The sequence below is a fragment of the Symphalangus syndactylus genome, chromosome 18 (assembly GCF_028878055.3).
Source record: "Symphalangus syndactylus isolate Jambi chromosome 18, NHGRI_mSymSyn1-v2.1_pri, whole genome shotgun sequence".
Taxonomy (NCBI): Eukaryota; Metazoa; Chordata; class Mammalia; order Primates; family Hylobatidae; genus Symphalangus; species Symphalangus syndactylus.
This window is the reverse complement of record NC_072440.2, coordinates 89,245,439-89,271,210: the sequence shown is the minus strand read 5'-3', so window position 1 is coordinate 89,271,210 and position 25,772 is coordinate 89,245,439.

Here is a 25,772-nt window from a genome sequence, read left to right as displayed (position 1 = left end):
TTTAATAATCAAAGACCTATATGAAATATCAAATACACGCTAGGTGCTAAAAATCAGATCACAGATATCCAATTCATCAATAGCCTCCACAACAAGATGTCTATCCACTAAACACATAAAGCTTTGGCCTCAATTGTTCCTCCTGTGGCCTAACTAACCTCCCATCCCAGCATTTCCCCTGCGAGAGCTGCTGGAGACTCTTCAGAGCTGCCCATGCAAGGGGGTTATGCATTTTCATCTCAGTCTTGTCTCCCCATGACACAACCATCTGCTCTGCAACACACACCTTGGGTGCCAGGGACAGGACACTGATTGGGAAGTGAAATTGAGTCTGGGGACATTTTCTCTTGACATCTCAGAATTCATCACGCTTCCAAAACAATAAAGACAAACATGCCTATTTATCAGGAGCCCAGCTAGCATGGCTGCAAATATTTGTTTCCATAATTCTGAGACTTCGAACATGTTTGATAGTGACTGAAGCCAGTCTACTTGAGTGACAGCTTCTGCAAAGCCAGATCCTACAAGGTAGGTGATGGTGAGAAGGCCCTGTTGCCCCACCACAGACCAGCAGAGGACATGCTGATTTCTATCTGTCCATAGAAACAAACATGTAAGAAAGCAGACAGATCCCCTGTCACAAACAAAGGGGACAGAAGCTGCCAGAAAAATCTGTCAAGCCAGCCAGGGTAGAAGAGGTGGAATGTGGAGGACAGATAGATAAACACTTCATTTCAGGCTTTGAAGATGGACCTTTTAGAGGTCCTTGTCCCTTTTTGGTTGGTTTGTTTGTTTGTTTTCTGAGTGCAGGGGTGTTTGGGGAAACAGGGTACCGTTTTGCAAAAAAGTAAGTATGAGATTTTTGTTAAAAGACAGCCCCAGGTCTAAACGCTAGCTTTGCCAATTATTTGCTGTCCACTTTTCAAAAAAACCCACTCTTATCCTTTTAAATCTGTTTTCTCATCTGCTTAGAAGGGAAATTTTTAAAAAGTACTTAATCTCCCAGGGTTATAGCAATAGGAGCATGTTGGGATCAGCCCAGTGCAGAAGTGTCCTACACTTTGCAGAACTGCAGGACTAAAGCCAGCCTTGGTCTGTCACCCACACTTTAACTCTCCCTATGCCTGGAAATTGAAGTCTGTGATGAGAAAGGGACTGGGCCAAATTCTGTCTACCAGGAAGACTCAGTATGGGTAATGCCTCCTGTCCGTACCTGACAGGCAGGGAAGACAGAGCTGAAAAGCACAAATGCCCATAGCCTTGCCTGTGGTTGAGGAGCCTGATAGTTGTGGGTGGGGCTGAAGGGGAGGGGGCAGGCCTAGAGCAGGTGCAGGACTGGCTGGGGCAACTTCACTCTCATTCCCTGAAAGGACCCCCCAGACCCAGCCATTGACAGCTCCAATTTAACCTACAGCCACCCCTAGATCTGTGTGCCACCTCTTGTCGTCTGCTGCCGGGCAGAAGAATGGCCCATTATCTCAGGTGCTCAGACATGTTGCAGAGGAGAGAGATGGCAGTGGAGATGGCCATGGGGCTGGCCAAGGGTGCTCAGCCATTCCCATGCAGATTGGCAGGTCTGCGCCTGTGCATTGGTACAGCCCCTCTCTCTGTGCATCCAGAAACTTCATGGACATATTTGTTTACTCCATTTGCCGATATGCAGTTTGCATAATATTGAATCTGGAAAGGACACTGCATCCACTGACAGGAGTTTTCCCAGCTGGAAAAAAGAAAAAAAAGAATGAAAGAATCCAGCTTTACATTTGGGGGTAAAAATAAAGACATCGACAGTAATGTGCCAGGCTGTCTGACGGATGGTTCATGGCATGGGGAAGCCCACGTCTATGGTCAGGCCATGCTCCCATATCCAAAGCACTGTTGGATGGCTTTCTCGAAAACACTCTTGGCAGCTCCAGGGATGGCTCTTTTGGTAAAAAGGATGTGCTGGGACAAAACGTGGGCCTTCAGCCAAGACACATTTCTTCCTATAAAATGGAAAACATGCACATGTCAGGATGCGAAGAGCCAAGCCTCTCCAAGAGTGGAGGTATCCCCCTCCTTAGCATCCCTGGAGGAGGAGAGGACAAGAATGAGCTGGGCTTTGACCTGAGATGCCCGTCAGGAAGCAAACAATGCATAGCAGGCCCCCTGCCCCGGGGCAGGCTTTTCCATCAGGTGCTTTTGCCAGCTTGCTTATATTCTCAGATTGCTTAAATACCTAGCTCAATCACAGGGTACAATGAGGCCCTTCCAAACTTGTAAAAGCAAAGGCACAAAAGCACAAAGCCAAGGTCAGTGGAAGGAAGCCCACCAGGGATATGCTCCGCAGGCCCCAGTCAGCCATTCTCCTGGATGCTAAATTCTCACGTAGACCAATAGCACCCCCTTCTCATCACAGACCCCTCCTCCCCCTACTGCAGGCACTGGTGAGCTGTGGGGACTCACGCTTTGTCCAAACATCACTCTATGCAAGCTCCCCTGGGCCCTTCTTATGCAGTTTGTAGTCCTTGGAGCAACATCAGCATCCCCTGACAGGGATCGCCCCAGACCTGTTGACTCGAGAAGAAACTGCTGGTTCGAAGATGCCTGGGTGATTTGTGTGCTTACTAATGAGATAATAGTGCATGCTCATAATTGGACATAGATGCCTTCTTCAGGGTCCTGCACCTGAGGAGAATGGATAATCAGCAAGGCACGAAAGAGGAAAGTACCCCCCAACCCAGGTCACAGCCCTAAGCTTAGGTAAAAGGTACTTTGGACTATAGGCCCCATGAACCCCGGATCCCAGTTATCCCAGCCATGCAATCTCTATAGTAAGGAAGCATCCACTCACAATCCTGCCCCATCTTAAAACCTTCCCAGAAGAGGGCAGACTGTGGCAGAAAAATCCAGGATGATTTATGACCATGCTTGAAAGTTCAAATGAGGGGGAAAAAAAAATCAGATCTGGGATTCTTTATTGTGAATTTCTCAATCTTTAGCCAGAGTTTGGCTTTACCTCCTCTAAGGACAAAAGTTCAGGTCCTGTGCAGTCAGGGTCAAGTTTGAAATTAAAGATAGCTGTGTCCATTGGCGGGGACATCCACTGCCCAGGCCACACTGCAGGAGGGCTGGCCCAGCATTGGAGACTCTAGCCAGTACCTTCGCTTGGTTCTTTCAATGCTGTTGCTCTTCTCTGTTCCCTGGAATCTGCAGAATGTATGAGCTCATTCCTGGGCAGATCACCAAGCTCTGCAGATGACTCAGAGACAAGCGCTCATCAGAAGCAAAGTAGCCCTGCACACTAGCAAGACTCACAAACCTGAAGCCTCCCTTAACACTTATTGTGATGATGACAGAAGGGCCCATTATGACCCATCAATGGTCATTAAGCACAACTGTGTGCCCACAGTGTTACTCTGGGAGAAGCATTTCTCCACGGGCTCCCCACCAGGACCTTGGCCATAAATATTATAGCCATCTCACTTTGTATAGTGGGCGTGGCACTGGGAAATGCCTATTCTGTGATTTTACCTGGTGCTCTTGTGCTTATAACCTTGCAAGAGCAATGGGAACAGAATCGTGTTTACTACAGACCTGACATATAAGTATTTTAGAGTTTGTTTGGCATCATACACATAGATTGTAGAATTGCAATTCTGGCCCATCACATGCATTTAACATTCATCATGCTTAGAAACTAAAGCCCAGGATGAGAATTGGACTTGAATAAATACCCAGAAATGGTATTGCTGGATCATATGGTGATTCTATTTTTAATGTTGAGAAACCTCTGTGCTGTTTTCCATAATGGCCATAGCAATTTGCATTCTCATCAACAGTGTACCAGGTTCCCTTTTCTACACATCCTTGCCAATGCTTATCTTCTTGTTTGTTTTTTTAATAATAGCCATCCTCATAGGCATGAGGAGATATCCGTTGTGGTTTTTATTTATATTTCCCTGATCACTGATGCATGTCGTTTTTGGAGAAATGGCTATTGAGTTCTTTTGCCCATTTTTTAATGACTTAACTTGTTTTGTTTGGTTGGTTTTTTGCTGTTGAGTTGTATGAGTTCCTTATACATTTTGGATATTAACCCCTTATCAGATATATAGTTTGCAAATATTTTCTGCCACTCTGTAGTTTTTTTTTCGTTTTGCCAATTGTTTCCTTTGCTGTACAGAAGCTTCCTAGTTTGACACAATTCTGCTTGTTTAATTTGGCTTTTGTTGCCTGTGTTCATGGTGTTATATCCAAAAATGTATTTCCAAGACCACTGTCACAGAGCTTTTCTCCTGTGTTTTCTTCTAGAGGTTTTATGTTTTCAGGTGTTACATTCAAGTCTTGAGTCCATTTTGAGTTCATTTTTGTGTATGTTATAAGGATCCAATTTCACTCTTTTGCATGTGGAGATCCGGTTTTCCCAACACCATTTATTGAAGAAACTATTCTTTCACCAGTTTGTATTCTTGGTGCTCTTGTTGAAAATCAGTTAACCTTACATGCATAGATTTATTTCTTGGCTCTTTATTTTGTCCCATTGGTCTCTGTGTCTATATTTATACCAGCACTATACAGTTTTGATTACTTTAGCTTTGTAATGTAATTTGAAATCTGGAAATATGAGGCCTCAGCTTTGTTCTTGATATTTATTCAAAGGAATTTAAATCAGCATTAGAATCTCAAAGACATAACTACGCTCCCATGTTCATTGCAGCACTATTCACCATAGTCAAGAAATGGACACCACCTGAGTGTCCATTGATGGGTAAATGGATACATAAAATGCAGTATATGTATACAATAAAATATTATTTGGCCTTAAAGAAGAAGAAAATCCCGCCATGTGTAATAACATGGAGGGACCTGTAGTACATGATGTGAAGTGAAATAAGCTAGGCACAGAAAGAAAAATATGCATGATCTCACTTATATATGGAATCTAAATTAATCAAACATATAGCAGTAGTAGAAGGGTGGTTGCCAGGAAGTTGGGGGAGAGGAAATGGGAAATGGGGATAGGATGGTCAAAGGGTACAGTTTCTGGAGATCTACTATACCACGTACAGCTTATAGCTCATGACACTGTATTGTATTCTTAAAACTTGCTAAGAGGGTAGATCTTATGTTAAGTGTTCTTACCACAAATAATAATAATAATAATAGCAAAGGGGACATGGAAGACTTGGGAGGTGATGGGTATGTCTGTGGCCTTGAGGAGGGTGATGGTTTTATGGATGGACACTTATTCCCAAACTCATCAAGTTGTATACATTAAATATACATATAGTTCCTTACATGTCAACCACGCCTCAATAAAGTAGTTTTGTTGTTGTTGTTGTTGTTGTTGTTGTTGTTGTTGTTGTTGTTGTTGTTTGAGACGGAGTCTCGATCGGTTGCCCAGGATGTAGTGCAGTGGCGCGATCTAGGCTCACTGCAAGCTCCACCTCCCGGGTTCATGCCATTCTCCTGCCTCAGCCTCCCAAGTAGCTGGGACTACAGGCGCCCGCTACCATGCCCAGCTAAGTATTTTTAGTGGAAACGGGGTTTCGCTGTGTTAGCCAGGATGGTCTCGATCTCCTGACCTCGTGATCTGCCCGCCTCAGCCTCCCAAAGTGCTGGGATTACAGATGTGAGCCACGACGCCCGGCCAATAAAGTAGTTTTAAAATAAAAAAGAAGGGGACTTGGAAAGGTAAACTGTGCAAGTTTTGTTTTGTTCTTAAGGGCACAACAGTCATAGAGTTACAGCTGTTTTACATTTTCTTTCAGGCAAAAATTATTAGAGCAGATTTCACCGTATAAAGCTGTGTGGCCTTGGTTATCATTGTCCCATGTGTTCAGGTAGATCCAAAATGACTTTCTGAAGAGAATCTTGGCCTTACCCACAGGTACATCCTGGCTTATCTCCAAAAGGAGATATAAGAGCTTTCTATTCAGGCAGGAGTTCTTGTAAGGTGACACAATTTTGACAAGAGTATGTTAATCTTACTCCCACCTTGGGTGACTGTTAAAACATGAGGCTCTACACCTCCCCACTTCCCTGCAACAGAGAATATTTGCACTCCTGCTAGTTGTCAGGGAATATAACCTTGAACTTGGTGCCACTCAAACCTTTCAATTCCTCTTGATTGAGAGGAATTGTGTTTAGGGAGTATTTCCCAACAGAGAATTGTATTCGTTAAGGTAATGCTAGCTGTTCTAACAGATAAATACTGAATTCCCAGTTGCTTAACACAATGAAAGTTAGTTTCTCACGTACATCACAGTCCAATTAAGGTTTTCTGGCTCTGTGTCCTTCCCCCAGGCCTCCAGGAGCCCAGGCTTCTTCTTTCCTGTGACTCCACCCTCCTGTGGGTCCTGATAACCTTTTCCTTCCAGACAGCAGATAGGAAAAGGGGTTTTAGAGAGAACACATTCACTTTCCAACCACTTCTGCCCACATTCAGTCTCGAGGCCACACCCAGTTGCAATGAAGGCTGGGGAAAGCACTCATGGTAAGTGTTGAGGAGGGAAAGAAGACAGGCTTTGGTGAACTCAGAGTAGTTCTGCACAAAAATGCATTGATCTAAATCATTTCAATGGACCCCAGATTAAGCCATTTTATCTGAGTGCTGAGTATCTGGGAAGCATTGTATGCTGCACAATAGCTATAGAATAGCTAGAGATAAGCCAGCCCTCAGTCTAAACAGAGGCAGGAAACGAAACTCTGGGTGCATGGAAGGGTAGGGAGGATTTTACATCAGTGTCCCGCTGAGGATAGCATCAAGACTGGATGATGTCTCTTTTCAAGAAGTTCAGATAGCCTTCTCTCAGACCTCTGAATCTAAAACAGTAATGTCCCCCACCCCATTTCTAGCTCCTGCTTGTTTTTGTTTAATTACACTGTGACTCGTGTAACCATTGTGCTTCCCTCTTGGCCTAGGCTGTTGGGAAGCTTAGACTCCAATCAATACAGCCCACCTCTAGCAATTATGCAAGACCCTAAGGGATGCACTTTTTGAACCACTTCATACCTGATTCCATCCATCTTTCCTATTCTTACTTCTCCTCTGCCTCATGTTTTGGAGTCTTTTATGTCATCTTGCCATCATCCAACTATCTTTGTAAACTACATCTCATCCATTCAAGGAATAAAATGGAAAACAACCAAATAAATAAATAACAAAAGACTAATACACAGAATACGGGATAGTTAAGATGCAGGAGCCACTAGAGAAAATTGGATACACTTTCCATTTTCCTTCTCTTCTTGCCACAGTGTTGGCCTTATGGGTGTGGCTTCTTCATTGTGGTGACTCTTAGTAGGCAAGGCTCTTCCTTGGGCTCCAGGCATCTGCTGCACACACAGGGTTAGGGCAGTCTTCAAGAAGACACTTTCCCAGCTCTCAGAATACCCACAAACTCTAGGAGAAGCCTTCTCCAATTTCTCAAGGGGATGGGAATCTTTGGGTTGCTCCTTGATGTACGGGGGTGGTAGTGTCACTGGTATGTTTCCCACTGTGCTTCTCGCTGTGTCTGTGCATCAGGGCCACACCTCTGCTACCTAGCAGCTGTTTTAAAAGCCCTACCTTCGAGGTCCTTTGGAGCTCCATGAGCAGACTAGCCAAGGGGCAGCATAGCCCACTGGTGAAGAACAAGACTTAAGCATTGCTCGGCATGGTGGCTACTAAGTACTTGAAATGACACTAGTCTGAACTGACATGTGCTATAAGTATGAAATACACACAATTTTGAAGAGTTAGTAGGAAAGAATATATCACATTAATACTTTTCAATATTGATTACATGTCAAAATGGTAACATTTTACATTGGTTAAGGAAAATAAGTTATTACAGTTAATTTCCCTGTTTATTTTTAAAATGTTTTTAATGTGGCTACTACAAAATTTTAAATTATGTACTGGGCTTGTCATTGGTACCTTACTTCTCATTTCTATTGTGCAGTGTTGTTCTAGAGTCAGACTAACTGGATCTGAATCTTACCTCAGCTATTTGATAGCTGTGTGACTTTGGCCATGTTATGTAACCTCTCTGGGTCTTAGTTTCTTCATTTCTCTTTTTTTTTAAATGGGGAGTATAGTGGTTGTGAGGATTAAATAATTAAATTTGTAAAACAATTGGAACAATGACTAGTGCACATTAAATGCTAGATAAGTGTCAAATAAAATACAAATTAGGAAATGTCCTTCTTTCAGGACCCCCTCCCTGGGGCATTCCAGGGCCTGAGATGCTCTCCCATCCCTGTGTGAGTGCTGAGAGCATCCAGGAGAAAGTGCCTCTGTGGGCCGAGAAGACAGGAAACAGAATTGTGAAAATAAGAGTACACCCATCCCTGGATTGATTACCTGTAGATGCAGAAGTGATCACCCACGGCAATTCCAATCAGAAGCAGGAAATTAATTAACAAGAAGAGGCAGGTCAGGGATGGATAACCAAGTGCCAATAGGGTGGAAATTGTGAGTGTGGAAAGTTACCAGAGTTGACCAAGGAAGAAGTCACTTGCCCCTGAACGCTATGGCCCCACACCCCTCACCCTGCCTGTGGCTGAGCTGACCATGGGCCTCATTTGAGTTCCTTCTAGTTCTGTCTCTAGGGCCTGAACTACCAGCCATTCGTCTAGATAAACTTTCCCTCAACTGCCCAAGTTTTACTCACCTGTACATTTATCATGTGGTCGGTGGGAAATAATTACTTTCTCACTGGAGGACACTTACTTATCTGAGGTCACTTTTTTTTCAGTGTTGTACAAACAGGTGAAAGCGTTGCTGCCTCCATCATGCCATGGCCCATTTTCCATCATTATCACTTTTTGCCTTTAAGATGGGTGCTTTATTCTGATCAGACATCCAAAGTGAAAGATAAATAATCCCCAGGAGTCACTGCTTCAGAATGATCACCTAACACCTGGGTAGGAATTAAAAAGACTAGAATTAGGGGGGAAGGGACCAGATACCAACAGGCACCAAAGATCATTTTGCATTTATCTTCCTTCTTAGGAGAAGGCCTTCACAGGTTTCCCCCACCATCTTCAGTTCCACCTTGACCCTCTTCATCAGACATTCAGTGAACATGATGTGCTAGAGATGGACACACTCCAATCCATTTGAAGCAGGCTCTCTTCCCACTCCTACAGAACAAAGGCAGACAAAAGCTCACAGCCTGAGAAATTGGGATCTAAACTCTTATATCAAGATCCCCAGGCATCTACGTGTGATACCTTTTCCCTCTTCCTGCCCAAGTTATCGTTTGGCAATGACAATCCTCAGGCAGAGTACAAAGGCATTCATGTCTCTGGCCTTGTACTCCTTTTGCTCTCAGATGGGAATAATAATTCATGCTATGTCATAGTTTTATCACAAAGTGCTAATAAAACAACACGCATGAAAGAGCTTTGACATAGTGCTTTGACATCAATGAGGTTCAAAGGACAAAGAATAAACCCGCATGTGTCCCTTATGTTTTGAGACTCTGTGTAATTAGCATTTAAGAAAACCCTGCCTGACCTGCTTTTCCATTTCTCCCAGTGAGGCACTGCAATATTCTCTTCATCGTTGGTAATTTTAAATTGTCAACTGGGCCACAGTTCTCAAGGTCACCTTGGTGGCCTTCTTCTGGTACCTCTCATGTGGAATTTTCTCAGCCCCCTCCTCTTACAGTAACCCAGACACTCTCATCTTACCTCCCACATCACACTTTGCTTCCTGGTCGCAGCACCTGAATCTGATTTACTCTGACATTTGCCTTCCCTCCTGACCAACAGTGCCTAGTACAGTGCTATGAATAGAAAACACCAACAAATATTTCCAGGAGAAAAGAGCAATACAGTCCCCAAAGAAAAAATAAGCTCTTCTGCATCTTTGGCTATGGTTTAAAAAGTACAAGGTCAGCTCTTACACACATGCACACACACACACTTCATTAGGAAAAACAGGGCCTGTGGGCTTCAGTTTACCTGGAATTGTATCTAATCTCTCACCACAAAGCTTCTGATGGGCACTTGGTCATTAGGGTTTGGCCTGATGTCTTGGAAAAGCCTGAGCTTCGTGTTAAAAGGGAGAAAGTGAGGATTCCATGCCTCTGCCTGCACTCAGCTCTAAGTCTTTGTTAGAGAACAAAGACTTTAGGGAACTGTCTGCCTGTATTGTGTGGGTTCTGTTTTCAAGGACAAAAAATATTAACTTAAGGGGAAAAAGTCATTTTGAGAATTTTCTTTAGTAAAATTAAATCTTACCTAGAGCAACTTTTCTTTCTCAAGCAGAGAAGTTCAATCACCCACCCCCAGCCCTCTGAATAGCAACTAAGAAAGATAAAACCATTTTTCTGCTCTGAGATTATTAGCGATCAAGGGCACTAACGAGGGGGCATATGAGCAGCTGGCTTACAGATGTGTATTTGTGATGCTTGAATCTGCTGCTTAGGAGAAGCTGGGAGGGGCTGTCTGGGAAGGAAATGGGCAGCGGGTGAAAATGTTCTAAGTACACATGACGACACTGACACCTCGCTCATGGAGAACACGTGAAAGAGCAAGAACTCATGGTGTCTGGCCAGGTGTACCTGACAATCCATACACTTGCAACACCAATCATGATGTAGCATCCTGGTGAGCTTGAAAGAGGCCCTACCCTGTCCCTACAGCCCAAAGGGGCTCAAGTTCAGGTCTAGTGGTTTTTCTGTTCCAGTAGCCCACCTTCCACCACCTCCTTTACCTTCCAATATGCCCCGCCCCACACGCCCACACCCTGCCTGTCCCCTAAGACTCCTCCCTCTAGCCATGTGACTGGGCCAATTTACATCTTAAGCAGCCACACTTTCCCTTCTGGGAGGCATGGGGGATTCAGTGCTCATGTGTCATTCCTTGGCCCCATACTCAAGCTCTCAGCCTTCTTCCACACAGCACAGCCCAACAACCTAGTACTTTTTGTCTTGCAGCTGGTATACTGGGGGTTCTCACTCCATTTCTATCCTCTTCATCCTCTTTCAATCCCTTAACAACACAGCCCTCAATGACTTCAAGAAACCAACAAAGGGTGGCAAAGACTCCCCAAGTAAATTATAGAAGGATTCAGTAGAAGACACAAAGATTCAGTTACATTCATAAGGAACCCATTTATTCATCAGCAAAGACTCACCAAAAGATCCATGAAAAGAATTCAGAGGTCCAAGGAACCTTGATGAGAAAAAAAGGCTCTCTTTATTTTCACAACCTTCTCACTGAACTCTAGCATTTCCTTCAATTATGAATGCAGGCAATAAACCACAGTTTTAGCAATATCTATGATTTGCCAAAGTAGAAATCAGATTTTTTAATATATTATGATTGTTAAGGATTTTTTCAAGCATATGACAGTTATTAGACCTCCAAATAGATCTTGCTTTGTAATGACTTAATAAAGAAGCACACATATGACTGTACCACATACTTGTTTTATTTATATTTTTGATAACTGTATTTCAATGTAATTAACTTCCTTTGCAACTCTATGTATTTTATTATGTGCATTTAAAAATGTGATTCTGAGAATGAATCCACAGGCCTCACCAGATGCCAAAGGAGTCTATGGGAAAAAAGGAAAGCATTGGTTGAGAACTCATCCCTCCCCCACTCTCTGTAACTCCTGTGCATGCCCCCATCCCAAAGACTCCTGTGACAGGGTCTTAAGCTGCACTGTAGGGCTCTGAGCACTTGGACTTGAGTTCTCCTAATGCCTCTCGAAGTGACAAATATCCATGCTCATGTCAAAAGCAGGAAACTCAAAAAGTTTATATGCAGGCCGAGTGCAGTGGCTCACGCCTGTAATCCCAGCAGTTTGGGAGGCCAAGGCCGGTGATCACCTGAGGTCAGGAGCTTGAGACCAGCCTGGCCAACATGATGAGACCCCATCTCTACTAAAAATACAAAAATTAGCCAAGCATAATGGCATGGACCTGTAGTCCTGTAGTCCCTGCTACTGGGGAAGCTGAGGCAGGAGAATCGCTTGAACCCGGGAGGCAGAGGTTGCAGTAAGCTGAGATCACACCACTGCACTCCAGCCTGAGCGACAGAGTGAGACTCCATCTGAAAAAAAAAAGAAAAGTTTATATGCAGCACAGGAGCAGGAAGAGAGGAGCGGGAAGGACGGAGGAGCCAGGAGCCCTGGTTTCTGGAGGCCCTCAGAGCTCTGCTTCTCTGGAGCAGGGCTAAGCAGCCTCTGCCCTGACACTGTGGCAGCCAGGCCACCTGTGTCATGCCCACGGGTGGGGAGTCAGAGGGGTCCATAGGAAAAGCCACCTCTTCAAAGGCCCAACCCACCTGAAAATACACCTCCAGCCATGAGGTACCTGCTGATTCCAGACCAATGACGGCAACGTTCTCATCCCTTTCAGGAAAAGAAGAAATTCTTTTGTGAACATAATTCTAAACTGGGTGAGAGATATTGTTAGCTACTCAATTCCCTACCCCTCACACTAATTAAACAAGTACTTTGGGTTAATTAATTTGTAGGGAAGGACTATATTGCTGAGTGTGCATTTTTTTCTGGGTTTAAACTGCTCTACTTCTCAAGTTATAATTACTTTGCTTCAACTTTTCTTTCTTTCTCTCACCTTTAACTTGAAGTCTGTTTGCATGTTTTCTTTTTGCAGTTTGGAAAAAACTTTAGGGGGAATAGAAAGAAGGTTATTTGGTCCTTTGAAGAGAGAAATCCTGCTCATGGATTTTCTGCATTTAATTCATTGGAGAGAAAAGAGCGATTGAGTGAACAGAGTGGGAAAGGGAGGGACGAAGAAAGGCAAAGGGGGCTTTAATCTTCTCCCAGTGGAGGCAGGGCAGCTGCCTCCAAAATCCAGGGCACCTGGGACCCACGAGCCTTTGGAGACCCTTCCACAGCCAGGCCATGCTTGTCTGACCAGAGAACACTGGGCCACAGGTTCCTAAAACAGCCCAGAAGAGGGGAGCATTGGGCTCAGCCAGAAATGCTCCTGCCCTCCCGGTGCTCACTGCCTCAGGCGCTTTGATCAGAGGAAGAAAAGCTGAGAACTAAAAAATCATTCTGAGCTCAAGCTGAGAGGGGGAGAGCTGATAAACCAGGGAAATACTCTTTGTAACATGAGCTTGTATTTCTTCCTTCATCTTTAGGCATAAAGAAAGGAGGCAAAATACATGGTCATCAATACTGGGTGATAAATGCTCAGAACTTCTGGGTCAGCTCAAGGGCTCACTCCAGCCTGCAAAAGGGAAAACACCTAACATAGGGCATGCATCGAGCTGAATACACGCAGACTCCCACTGTTATTTCCCACAGCAGAGCCCTCTGGAAATGTACTCCTGACTTTGGGCAGGACCAAGATGTCAAAGGGCTGGGAGTCCCACAGGTCAGTAATTGGGATTCATTTCAGTTCAGTTTACAAAAATCAGAAACTTTAGCACTTAATAAGTGACAAGCGTTGTGCTATAGAAATCTAGGACCCGAAGATCTATAGCAGATGGGGTGCCCACACACCTGTAAACTGCCTGAACTGGGCCTGGTTAATATCCTTTACAACTATCCAATTATAACAAATTGACAAATAGATTATAACTAATTGATAAATGGTGTAAAGACTGTACTCACCAGGTCAAGGATGGCAAAGATGAGTGAGTGATTAACTGGGATGAGTGATGTCCAGGATGACTTCATGGTAGAGGTGATAAGCTGAGTTTTGATGAATGAAAAGGAGTTCCTCAGTAAAACACAGGGGGAAATGATCCTCTATACAAGAGAAAGAACCCATGCTAACACACAGAGGTGTGAAACATCATGATGTGTTCAGTAGTTAGGGATGACTCTAGTTAGGGGAGGTGGGAAGACAAGAGAGACGAGTCTGAGGTCAGGTCAATAAAGTCCTGTGGCATACCAAGCTTTGTTTGCTGGGGATTTTATCCTGGTGGAGTGGTTTTAAACAGAAAGTCGCATGATCAGAAGTGTATGAACGTGAGTGTGCTATGCCCACGCATGCTGGCAATAGAATCAGAATGGTATGTAATATAATGATTTTCTTTTCGGACATGCTGATTTTAAAGCACCTCCTAAGGACATGGAGGGAGCAGTGGGATATGTGGTCCCACGGCTCAGGAAGGGAATCTGTGCTGGGGATGCAGATTTGGGAGCTGCCGGACTGACGGTGGTGGTGGAAGTCACAACAAGGAAGAAACAGCCATGAAACCGCACCTCTGGACTCTGACTCAGCTGGGTAGCTCACTCCTCTGGAAATTCCTAGAACATCGGGCTTTAAAGAGTCCGTAGAGATTAGCCCTCAACTCTCATTTTGCAGATGCAGGAGCTGAAGACTGGTGGCAGCTCTGGCCCTAGCGTTCTGGTCCCTGACTCCCACCCTGGTCTGAGACCTGATCTGCTGCCCCACTGTATCTAAAATAGGACAAGCGAAGGAAGGGAAAGGGGAGATAAGAAGGACGAGGTGGCAAAGGTTTGATTTAGAGGGAGTCAGTCACAGCCAAGAAGATGAGGTAAAGACAAAGGATACTAATCAGGCCCGGTTCAGGCAGTAGGAAGAAGAGAAGGAAGCTGTAGTCCCCCACTAAATGGAGGAAAGCCTCAACCCCTTTCCTGCACTTAACAAATCTCACTCAGCTCTGATAAGGGAGCTGCCATCTCTTCCAAGAAGCCTTTCCAGCAAGCAGAGACGGAGCCACCTTTCCCTTCCCTAACCTGCATTGGTATTTCTTGCATGGCGGTTTCCATATTTGGTCATGAATTGAAATTATTCATGGGCATGTCTCACGTTGCTCTTGACTGTGGATTGATGGATATCATTGTCTGAGCCCCTAGAACTGAGCGTGGGCAGCCCTGCTACAGAGCGGGGGCTCAGTAGATGAAGCTGGAGGAGTCGAGGCTCACTGGGAGGACACCAGAGGGCAAGGCCGGCAGAACCAGATCCATGGATGAAAAAAAGTGAGTAGACAGACAAGGAAAACCAGAGCAGAGTTTGAGAAAAACATGGGGTTGCCATCTCCCTGGAGGCCTATCCCAGCTCCCCCTGTTTGAGTCACAGGCTGAAGAAAGCCCAGGTGATTTGACACCCATCATACCAGCTCTGGCAGAGGCAGGACGGGATGATCTAATAGATATTTTCCAGCCCTCATGTCTATTATCCCCAAACAAAATGACATGTGCTTCAGAGTAGCTCCTCTCTGGTTATGTGCACTATAATTAAGCACGTAGTACACACCCACCTAAGTCTGCACAGAGAGGGTGGGGAAGCCAACCCTGGCACAGCAAAACGGCCTCACTGAATCAATGCGAAGTTTCTACATCAGACTGCTGGCTGTCAAACTCATCTGTCCCACCATCATCTCTGAGAACTCTCAGTTAAGCTCCATTCAAGACCCCAGGGAGTTGGGGAGGGGCACTGGGCTAGAAGGAGTGGTACCAGGACTCCAGCCTCTGTTCTGTCACTAAATGGGGCCCCTTTTCTCATCTTGGAATCTCCATTTGTTCATCTGGTCTACCCACCTGGCTACTCTCCCTACTCCTGAGCCCTGGTTGTTCATGGTTGCTGCCCCTGCATGGCTCTGAGATTGGACCCTTAGGGATCCAGCAGTCCCCAGAGACCCATGACAGCCCCACCCAGGTCTGTCCAGAGGTTGCTTTGTGGATCCCAGCAGAGGCATTCAGTAGGGCCTGGAATCACAGCATCATTCCTCTCCCAGACCCAGTCCTAACCCAGGCTGGAATCTATGACTCTTATCAGGAGCACTAGGTACTGTGTTGATTCAGTCTTGTCCACCCAGAAAACCCAAGGGCCTCTGCCGGGCTGCAACAAGCTGAAGAACACTTATTGCAGACCCTCAAAGAGGTCCCTGGTGACCAATCTCCCAAAACAGTCTGCTGATTTCAGGCACCCAGACGTGCCCTGGGGCTTCTTCAGCACAGTGTAACCAGACTCAGGACACCTAATGCCTTCAAAGCACCTTCCCTGCTAGGTCTTTCAGGAACAGATCATGTGCATCTCCTTTAGCCCTAGGCTGACCCCAACATCTCATGCCAACTGCTCCCCAGAGTCTGTGTGATTTTGGCTGGCCAAGTGCAGGCCAGACTTAGGGAAGGAAGATTGTGGGAGGAGAGATCGAGTGGCATCCAGCAGTGGTAGGAAGAGATTTGACATCTGCAGAGTGTCCCTAAGCAATCAGGCCTCCTGTCTCCACCCTGGAAAGTTGTCCTATGTGCAAGACAGTGAAACAGGAGACCGTGGCCCTGCCAAAACCCAGAGAAACACCTTCAGACTGGGGCGTAAAGCTCAGTATTAAGTCCTGTGATTCTTCCTCCCTCTCTGACATCCATCCCCTCTCTCCACCCCTTAGTCACAGCCCTCTAGGCACGAGGATTTCAGGCTCCTTCTTACTCCAGCACAACCCTACTGCAGCAGCCAGAATGACCTTTACAAAGTGGCCTCTTCACAATGTCACCTATCTATAAATCACGGGAGCTCCCCGTCTCCCCTGGGAGATAAGATCCATGAGCCTCTTCTCTATATCCCCATGGTCACTCCGACACTGCACTTCTACTCTCATCCCTTACTCCTCCTCTCCTGTATTCTGCTCCCAGGCCAGCCCACGAATTCTACTTGCATCCCCCTTTTGCCATCCCTAAATACCCCATGATGCCACTTCCTCCATGCCCAGCCATGCCTTGCCTCCCCCTAGGAAGCCCACCCTGACCTCGCCAGCTCATTCGTCTGCCCAGGACTCTCCCTGGGCCCCTGGGGGACAGTACCTCTTGGCCATCTCTTACATGGTCTTATGAATTACAACCTCCAGCTCTGTCCTCCAACTCTACCTCCTACCCTTTCTCCAGGCTGGAGAGATTGTTCAGCACCCCTCATGTTGCCGGAATGGGATCGCTCGTTCTGCCACCGCCCTTACTATCTTGTGAGCATCCCTGCTGGTCTCTGACCAGAGACCTGCCACAGTGGGAACCCTACACGGTCCAGTCTGTTTTTTTCCATTGTCTTTTCTGCCTTCTGACATAGTATTTATTTATTGTGTGTTTAATTTATGTCTCTCTCTTCTTCTCAAAAAATAGCTGCATGAGGAGAAGAATGTTTGCCTCTTTTTGTTCACAGCTGTATCCCATATCTGGCCCAGTACTTGACCCATGGCAGGCACTCTATAAATATCTTTAAACAGGGCCAGGCATGGTGGCTTCTGCCTATAATACCAGCACTTTGGGAGGCCAAGGTCAGAGATCACTTGAGGCCAGGAGTTCAAGATCAGCCTGGGAACATAGCAACAGTGTGTCTTAACAAAAGATACAAAAATTAATCAGGTGTGGTGGCATGCACTTATAGTGCCAGCTACTTAGGAGGCAAAGGCGGGAATATCCCTTGAGCCCAGGAGTTTAAGGCCATAATGAGTTATGATTGTGCCACCACACTCCATCCTGGGTGACAGAGTGAGACCTTGTCTCTAAAAAATAAAAATAAAATGTCTTTGAACAAATGAATGAGTGATTGAATGAATGTATGTTATCATAAGCAGCAGCCATGCAACATCCCAGTGTAGGTAGATTCTTTCCACGTGAGACCCTGGGAGAAGCTGAGCTGAAAGATTCTTGGCCTAGGTGTCAGGTTCCCTGAGATCTGGGTGAGCAACTTTTTCTGTCTGTGCCCTCAGTTTACCTACCTAAAAAAATCAGGAGCTGACAGGTGCACCACTGCTGAGTCTGTCAAGAGCAACTCCTCATCAGCAGCCCACTCCTGCCCACTTGCTGAGATCTCAAGGCCTCCCCTGTAAACTGCCCTCAGGCCCTCGCCTAAGTCTCTAATTAGTAGCTAGTCTTATAATCATTCTCTCTGGTCAATACCACATTCATTATGGGCTTTCAGTCATTTCGTTTCCCAGACCAAGGCACACACAGAACAGGATACACCTCAAAGGGAGGAGGCAGACGGCTGATGAGGCCCAGTGGTTGGGCTGCAAGGCCGCGTGGCTGCCAGAGGGCTGAGGGGCCTTGGGGTCACACCCCCCACCGCTCCTTCCACAGCGACAGTGGATGTCTTGCTCTGGAATGCAGTGGATGTTCCCTGGTGGTGGTGGTGGTTTCCTGCCCCAGCCCCTCGCACCTTCCACACACACCTCTATACTCATTGGTTTTCCTTCTTGCCTAGACCAGAGTTGCTGTTCCCTTCTTTCTGTGCCCTGTAGGAAGAATTCAAACAAGGCCCAGACTCCAGGGGTGGGCTACCCCTTGCAAAGTTTCAAGGGAAGTGTCAAGAAGGGCACTACCAACGTGTCTGTCCATCTATGTCTTCCCATGGGACAGGGAGAGCCCACCTATGTGATTCGATTTTTTTTTTCCATCTAGACTTGAGGTTTATATTGTTATTTCTACTGTGGGGATAGAGTTAACCCACCAGATCAAATTGAAGCTTTTTCCCAGAGAGCACTGCTTTGGGGGTAGCCCTACCCGAAGTCTCCATGAGTGGGTGGAATGGGAGCTGAGGCCTTAAAGGGCAGGAGGCAGGATTTGAGTGCACAAGAGGAGAGAGGCTGGAGGGAATTTCAGCAGGGTGGGGTAAGAGGTTTGAACAAGGACATGCAGCAGGCTTTGGGAAACTCTTTTTGAGTTGGAAGGTTCTTGACACAGACTACAGCTGCCTCCATGAAGCCCATACTGCTGTCTAAAGGGCTGCCTACAGGGCCTGGCCCACACATCAGGCATGGTGTCAAGGCCAAGAGACAGCTTAGGGAGAAAGTTAGTATGTGCAGAGATTAGGAACACAGGCTCTAAGCCAGACCACTTAGGTTCAAACCTGGGTGTACCACCACCTACTGGCTAGGTAACTAGGCAAGTTTCTTAACCTCTCTCCCCATCTGAGAATGAGAATAATTGAGCACCACCTCACAGGCTTGCTGGGGCAATTAGATAACCAAGTATGAGCAAATGCTTAGGTCCGCACCCAGGACAGAAGAAGCGCTCAACAAATGCTAGCTATTAGTATTATTATAATTAGATATTCCTTCCCATCACTATTGCCCTTCACCACCACCACCACCAAAGATAGCCCAAATGATCACACGTGGAGCCTCAAGACACACCTTGGGCCTCCTCTTCAGCCAGTACACCTCCCCCCACTCCTCTATCGAAATTCTGCAACTCCTCTGAAGGGCCAGGTTCTGGTTCCAAGGCAGCCAAGTCCCCAGGCTCTGTCTGGGGTGCCCACTGTCCTGTCAGTGAGAAATTACAAGGTAGCCTCCTATCAGAAGAAACCAGCCACACGGAAGAGGAGATGCTCCCTGAAGGACACTGGGGAAGTTACCAGGCCGCCGCTCTAGGAGGAGACCTGAGGATCTGACTCCCCAGTGGGGTTGCAAAGTCCTTCCCTGAACCCCAGGCCTTCCCCTTTGCCATCTCTTCCTTCTCTGGAGAAGCTGAGGTCAGAGCCTTGCACCCAGGAGCACCAGCAGTCTGTCCAGACCAATCAAGAATCCGCTTCAGATGGGGAAAACCCACCACTACCCAACTCCAGCCTCTAGTCTCAGTGATTTCAACTGCCAGAAAAAAAAAAAAAAATTATGCAAATCAGGGCCAAATTACAAATCTGTTCATCACTTCTTCTGGTGCCTGGGGGTCCCTTGTTGGGGAATTTTTAAATGGCTCAGCTCATCTGACGCCAAAGAAGAGAGAGGAGACAGACGGAGTCATGCATTTTTACAGAGATTCTTCAGAATTGTCCTTGTGGAAACCCCTCTGCCCATCTATGCTGCGGTGGGGAAGTCTCATTCCATGACCTGCTCTTACTAAAGATATTTCTCCCTGCACCTGACAGCTCGGGCATGGTTCTGTGGGGACTTGCTTACGCGGTGGCCTTCAGGAGAGGCATTTCTCATACCACTGGCTCAGAAAAACCCAAGGCTTGCTTATTGAAAAAGCAATATTTCTGCTGCCCAACAGAATGCAGAGCATTGGTTTAAACCACTCCCCCACCCACCAAAAAAAAAGTCCACCTGTAAAGGCACTTCTTGTCAATTAAAACTGACTCCACCCAAAAAGTGGAAAAAGTGGTGTGAGCCAGGCTGTAGCCAACACATTTATCAAGTGTCTGCACAAACAGAAGATGTAATTTAAAGAGCCCTGGGGATTCCCTTTGCATGACATCTTCTGAGCAGAAAGTCTTATGGGCATTGAATTTGGCTGCAGAATTTGACTCAAGGTCTGCTCTTCAAATACCCTGCAAAAGGAGCGGGCTCTCAGAGGCTGCCCTTGGGACCCTGATCACTTAGCAAAGCCCTTCCTTCACTCGGTGTAGTAGTCAGGGCTCTCCAGAGAAGAAGAATCAATAGGATATAAATATATACAGAGGGAAAAAGAGAGATTTATTTTAAGGAATTGGCTCATGGGATTGTGAGGGGCTGGCAAGTCCAAAATCCGCAGGGTAAGTCAGCAGGCTGATAATTCAGGTAAGAGTTATGTTGTAGGCTTGACTCTAAATTCTGCAGGGCAGCAGGCTAGAAATTCAGGCAGAGTTCCTATGTCACAGTTTTGAGGACAGTCTTCTTTTTCTCTTTGAAAAACCTCTGTCTTCGATCTTAAAGCCTTCAATTGATTGGATGAGACCAATTCACATTATGTAAGGTGATCAGCTTTATTCAAAGTCTATGATTTAAATTACACATTTAATAAATACCTTTGAAGCAACATCTAGGCTGATGTTTCACCAAACAACTAGCACCATAGCCTAGCCAGGATGACACATAAATTAACCGTCACACTTAGCATGTTCCTTCCACACCCTGGCCACACACCTAGCCAATCTGCCCCACCTGCACCCTGGCAGTGCCTGGCTCCCTCTCCTTGGGCACACATGCTCACTCACATTCCTATGCTTTTTCAAGCTGCCTCTCCCTCTCCCACTGTAAGGCACTCCTCCCCCATCCTTTGCCTGTTCAAACCCTCTCTTTACCCTCACACACCCTGTTAAAGAAGGTGAGTTCATTGTAGATAAATACATTAAATAGCTCCTATTCAAGCTAATCTGTGAAAATGCAAGTTATTCTCTGGCCCTGCAATGGGAGTCACCTCAGGACTGCAGATGGGGCTTCCAGCAGACATGGGGACAACATTAAGGGAGGACTGAGTGAGTCACTCCATGGAGACCTCTCCAAGCAAATGAGTTCAAAGTTCTGCTTTTAATCGATTCAGTGTGTGATATCACTGGGCAGCATTTCCTCTGAAGATAAGGACAGCATTGATTATCAGACAGGGAGCCCTGGGGAGCAAGGGGCCTGTGCCAGAGCAAAGGACCAAAACCAGCTTCAAGAGGGGCGTGCTGGCTGCTTTACCAGGATGAGTACAACTCCCAGCTCAAACCCCAACCCCTGACAGGCAGGAGGGCCTAGAGCCAGCCCACTGGAAGCCAGTCACCAGCTTGCAGGAAGGAGTGGAAGAGGAGGGAGATCCACAAAGACTAGGGGCATTTCTGAATGACAGAGTATGGCAAGTCTCAATGTTTGCTATATTCTCAATTAATTATTAATATTGTTGAGCATGAAAAAGTGTTACATGCCCTGTGCTAAATGCTGTGGAAATAGCAGACAGCCTGGGATCATGCCTGTAGGAGGTGCATTCTATAGCAGGGAATAAAGACATTGGGCAAGTCCAGGTTGAGAATCCCTTATCCAAAATGCTTGGGACTGGAAGTGTTTCGGATTTCAAATTTTTTCAGATTTTGAAATATGTGCATACACCTAGTGAAATATCTTGAGTATTAGATCAAGCTTACACTCAAAATTCCTTTATGTTTCATATACCCCTTGTACACAGAGCCTGAAGGCAATTTTTAATAACTTTGTGCATGAAAGTTTGTGTCAAGTACTTACATGTGGAATTCTCCACTTGTGATGTCATGTTGGCACTCAGAAAATTTCAAGTTTTGGAGTATTTTGGATTTCAGATTTTTGGATTAGGTATGCTCAATCTATACTACACATGATTGCTAAGATAAATCAGGTGGAACCACACACAACTTTGTTTTTTGTTTCCTGCATTTTGTTTTTTGAGACAGGGTCTCACTTTGTTGCTCAGGCTGGAGTGCAGTGGCGCAGTCACAGCTCACTGCAGTCTCAACCTCCTGGGCTGAAATAATCCTTCTGACTCAGCCTCCCAAAGTGCTGGGATTACAGGCGTGAGCCACCATACCCAGCCCGTACACAATTTTTAAAGGGCAAAGTGACATCATGGGAGCAGCAGGCTTGTCCTTGCTGAGGATGTGGAGGGAACTGCAGGAATGGTTACTTCCCTACAGACAGGAAGCTCCCAGCACTGCCTTTGCTCCTTATCCCTCCCTGCTCCCGGTCAGCTTTCAGAGCCTCAGTCCAGCCTGGGGAGGGTTGGTGGCAGATCTTAGACTGGATTAGATATCCCTCCTACATGTTCCTTTTGTGATCTGTGATGGCCCCCACCACCACCATCCTTCCATAGAACTTCTTGTGCTATATTTTAATTGTTTGTTTCATTGCCAGTCTCATCCATTGAATAACAAGCTCCTTGCAGGCAGAGGCATGTGAGTCTCATTCAAATTTTACCCCCAGGACCAACAGAGAATGTGAGACTTTGTTAGCCACGACTTCAAGTGCTGCCTGCTTAATGCATGTTTAGAAAATCTTCACTAATAATGATAGCTGCCAGTGTTTGAACCGGCATTGTGTGTCACATGCTGCTAAACACTTGGTAAATATTGGCTCATTTAGCCTTTGCAATAATCTTTTGAGTCTGGCATTATTATCCCTATCAAGCAATTAAGGGATGCCCCGAAGTTCAGAGAAACTAAGTAATCTGCCCAAGGTCACACAGCGTGAGACTAGATCCAAACTCAGAACTGTCCCTGGACCCCACAAGTGCTAGTGTGAGGTCTCCTGGAATGAGAGCACAATCTCTGCAGATGCACAAGGAGAGAAAATTCCTTCTTGCTAGATGCAAAAAGAATCCAAGGAGCTTCGAGTGCTCAACAAATGCATCCACATGGAAGGCAGAAGGATTTGCAGTTGTCAAAATCGAAAGCTCCCAGAAATGAGGCTCTGAAGCCTGCAAGATCCTCTGTAAGGAGGTAAAAGCAGGAGCCAGACTCCACTCATCTTCTCCAGGAGAAAAAGAAAAAACCTAAGCCAGGACATAGGGAGGCAGCCAGCCAAATAAAGTGGAAGGAGGCAGAGGTACACGTCATCAATGTCCCTCCAGGTTATCAGCATCCCTCTTAGTCTCATCAGGGCTTCTCTCCAAAACTCAGGGCCAGCAACATGCAGCAAATCCCAGAGCTACTTCCAGACTCAATTGGGTCTGGGGAAGGAGGCAGAGAGAGAAACAGAGCCTGTCACAGGTGAGGGTCAGGCACAAACTGACAGGCTAGAAGCATGGGCACAAAAGTGGCAAGTGATTTACCTGGTGTCACACTGCAATCCTTAAGTGGAATGTGCTAAAACAATCTAGACTGCTCTGCCTGTGGAGGTATGTGTCTCCCTAAAGAGCCACTTCAGCCTGCTGCTTCTCCCTGTGGAAAACTAAGAGGGGAGTTTGTCATCACGGAAAGAAAGAAAAGAAGCCTGCTCATCTCATCACAAAAACTTCAGCGAGCCTATGGCAAATGGTCTCAGTTCTTCCTTCCACCTGATTTATACTAAAGCCATTGTTCACCCTGATGGTGTTCAATATATCACTAGAGTGAACACTGTGCATCCTGGCATTTCACCCTCCAAAGCCTTATAGAAAAATGGATGCTAATGAAGAGACCTTCCAAGTTTTCCTAAGAAGACTATCACCTCTGATAACATAGAGTGCTTCAGCAGATCAATAAAAGCAATAAATCAATGCAATTTATTAAATACAACAAGCACTTTGCTAGACAAGCGCTCAGAAATACTCCAGAATAGCACCTCACCAGCACTCAGCATGAGAGCAGGTCCCAGTGGCCACTTACTTAGTATGAACAAAGGTTCAACAAATAGTTCATGAACAGATTTATAGCCAGGAACAGTGACCTTCCCAATCACCCCACCCCATCCCAATCCCAAAAGGGGTCTCCCTAGGCAGATTCTCATTGTTGCTCTTCGGACAGAGCCCCACTTACCATCCTTTCCACAGAAACACTCAGGTTGGCCCTTGAGACAGAGCTAGCCAGTGTTAGAGTGAAACAGGGTAAGTGCTATCCGGCAAAGAAAAGCATGGATGAGGCGAGGTCAAACATAGTGAGTCTGGAGAATGTAGGGATTAACCCTCCAGTCTGCCCATTCTCTGCTCAGAGAAGAAGCAGAGAAGGAGTCTTCATCCAGGGGTCTGAAAGCCATTCCAAAGGCAAGCCTGCAACTCAGCCCTGCTCTGGACATTTAGACAGAGCTGCTTTAACAACTCACTGGAGTGTGCCGGCCACTACTTTTCACTTCCTACACAAGCAAGAGTTCCTAAAACAGCTGCTACACTGAGAAAGATGACAGGGTACCTATCTCCCCAGCAATGGCAAACTGGAATTGCCATTTCCTCACCCAGATCCCTTCTGATCTTTCTCTCCAGTAAGGCCACTGAAAAGAGAAGGGTCATGGCAAGGCTCCTGTGAGGTCATGGTGCAGGTTTAGACACCCAGGGCATGACCCGAGAGCAAGCTCCTCCCCAGGCAAAGAGCCTTTGTGAAAACACTTACCTTCCTGTGTCATTCATTCCCACCACCTCCTTCTCTTCCTCCCTCCTTCCATCCATCCATCCATCTATCCATCCACCCATATCTCCCTCCATTCATCTTTCCACTCACCAATCCACCCATCCATCTATCCACCAATCCATACATTCATCTATCCACTCATCTATTCACCAACTCACTTATCCAACAATCCATCCACCCTGCAAATGCTGAGGGCTCCACTACATACAAGGCTCTCTGGGGATGCAGAGAGTCTCCCAAGGATCTAGGGTGTAAAGCAAGAGATAAAACAGCCTGTTGACCAGCTATATGATGGAATAGGCCGAGCTTGGCAGGCAGTTACCCCTGTGTCCTCATCTCAGCTGTGAGTCCTTGGGTAAGTTATCAGACCTCTCAGTGCCTCCAATGCTAAATGTGGAAAAAAGGAACAACAATATACCTACCTAACAGGTTATTTGTGAAGATTACATGAGATAATGAAGTGTTTCCCAAAGGGTGAGAAAAAACACCATCAGTGGTACAGGAACATTTTAGTTGGCACAGGGAAAACTGTTATTTAAAATAAGTAGCTATTTTAGAAAAAAATTAAGCAAACATCAAACTTATAACTTCACAGATATTACTACTTAAGATAAATCTAAAGTTTAAATTTAGTTTACACAGAGTGAGAAAGTTAATTGCAACACACATTACCAAGAAAAGGCTTATATCCAGAATATATAAGAATTTCTGCAAATCAACAAAAATATTTTTTTAAAAAAAGAAAGATAAAAGACTTGAACAGACACTCACAAAAGAAAGTATCCAAACGGTTACTTTGAAAATATAACTAATCTCATTAGTAATCGGGGAATGCAAATTAAGAACACAGTAAGGTATCACATTCCCAGGATGGCTACATGAAAACAAAGATAAAACTAAGTCTTGGTAAGGATGGAGGGCAATAGAAGCTTGCATACTTGCCTGAAACTTGCATAGAATAGAGCAGTAGATTGGTACAATAATTGGAAAACCTATTTGGCACTATCTACTAAAGCTAAACATACCCACGTTATAACCCAGCCAATATACTCCTAAGTACACGCTCAGCATAAATGTGCTTTAATAAATATGGAGATAATGCTAATA